Raw genomic sequence first — 2,088 nt, forward strand, 5'->3', positions numbered from 1 at the left:
TAATTGATATAATATATCCAAAAACTGATATCTAAGGCTAAAAAAAAATTATAGTTTTCCAAATCTTATATTTTATCAAAACTTAACCCTAAATCATAAACCTATACCCCAAATTCTATACTTTAAACCTTAAACTTTTATAATACTTATATAGAAATTAAAGCATAAACCATTCAACCAAGATATAGCCATTATATATGTATAAAAGCAATGTGTAAAACTATTTATTATTTACATATAATTAAATTTTCCAAAAACTATTTACTTATAAATTTATTTAATATAGTCATTTTAAAACCTAAAACTAATCATTTTTAAATCTAAATCAAATATAATTTTCTTCTAAATCTAAGACCCCAACTTCCAAATCCTGAAATTTAAATCTCATTTCCTGAAGTATGAATTTAAAACTGCAAAAACATATGAAATTATAAAGTTTTAATGTAATTGATTATTCTTTAAATAATTAATCTTGTTTCCTGTTGTAAAAAAGAAAAAAAAACTTTAAATAATGAAACTTTTTCATTGGATGATATGTAAACACAAGGATAACACTATCAACCGTTGATTGATTGATTTAATCCAACAGACAAAATATCTTCCTTCTTTTTCTTCCCTTCTCTCTTCTCCTTGCCCGATGAGACTCTCTTCTTCTCCTTTGTCTCCTTTTTTTTTTTGTCTGGCGATTCTCCTTTGTTTTCTCCACCTATTGCTTCTATCAATTCCATCTTCATCTATGTCGTTGTTTTCATCCTCTCAAGTTGTTAGATCTTGTACCCAAGCACTCTATCGCGGATCTCAGATCTTAGATCTCAACCCCATTGTTTCATTGATACAAGGTAGATTTGCTTCCTTCTTCTTCTTATTTTCTCAATTTCGGATTTATAAATTTGAAGTCTTTCTCATGATTCTACTTTACGGTGGTGGTGGTTCGCTCTCTTCCAAAGCTCGTTGTCTCTCCATGAAAATGGTGTCGCTTACCCTTGGCGGTATATTGAATCAATCTTTCTTAGAGATTTTGGATCAATTGAACCCAGTCTCTATGTGTATCTGCAATTGAATTGGATTAGGCTTTTGCTGATTATGGTGTCTCCTTGATTTTTTATTTCCAGTGAAAGGGAACAAACTATCTAGAACGCGCTGGGTGTGTTCTAGGATTATATCAAAGAGGTTCAATGTAGGATGAAGAGTTCGATCTTGATCGACCTACGGATGGATTTTTGTGTATTTCTCAAGCTATTGAAGATATTCGACAGAGCACGGTTTGTGATATATAGTAGTGATAGTGTTAGCTTTTGTTGTCTTTGAAGGAGAGGATTTTATTTTTTTGAGTTTGCAGATGGTAGTTGTTGTAGATGATGAGGACAGAAAAATGAATGAGATTTGATAATGTTGGCATCGTTGGTAACGTACATGAACCTATGGCTTTTGTGGTTAAGCATGGACTGGAATCGTGTGTGTGAGCATGTAAGGCAAAGCTGAGATTTCAAAGCACAAATCAAGCTGAGATTCAAGTGTGTGTGTGAGCATATAAGGCGAAGCTGAGATTTCAAAAGCACAAATCAAGCTGAGATTCAAGACTGCTGCAGAGAAGGAGGTGGTATGTTAAGGTCATTTCAATGGACACAAAAGGCTTCAAAGATGGAATACAAGGCAATTGGGAATGGACACAAAAGGCTTCAAAGTTCAAACCATTATGTAGATGTTATCTTTTTTTTTTTAGGAGTATGATGTATTCTTATTTTTAATTTTATTTTGTAATACAGTTTTTTTTTTTAAATCATGGTTTCATAAAAATATATATTATTTTATTTTTAATATCAATTTACTCCAAACAAACATTATTCATAATTTCTATATATTTAAAAATAATTAATAAAATATAGATATTATTATTGAAATAATATATATAATTTGTATAAATAATGTATAAATACATAAATACTATACAAATACGATCATAGTCGTTACATACTCACTAGTTAATCACTAAATTTGGTGACTAAGTTACGACAAATGTTTGCAGTTATAAAATTAGTCGCCAATTAGTCGTAAATAATAACGACTATTTTACGACAGTTAAGATTC

The 2,088-nt window shown here is 30.1% G+C and overlaps 1 long non-coding RNA gene across 1 annotated transcript; it reads left to right on the top strand.

Moving 5' to 3' along the window:
* Window positions 1–566: 566 nt before the first annotated feature.
* Window positions 567–1,797, top strand: LOC104706886 (uncharacterized). Its single transcript, XR_015563718.1, has 4 exons — window positions 567–839; window positions 948–989; window positions 1,113–1,262; window positions 1,340–1,797. It is a non-coding gene; the product is annotated as an uncharacterized LOC104706886 (long non-coding RNA).
* The last annotated feature ends 291 nt before the right edge of the window (window positions 1,798–2,088 follow it).

Source organism: Camelina sativa, chromosome 8, assembly GCF_030686135.1.
Source record: "Camelina sativa cultivar CO46 ecotype springtype chromosome 8, ASM3068613v1".
NCBI lineage: Eukaryota > Viridiplantae > Streptophyta > Magnoliopsida > Brassicales > Brassicaceae > Camelina > Camelina sativa.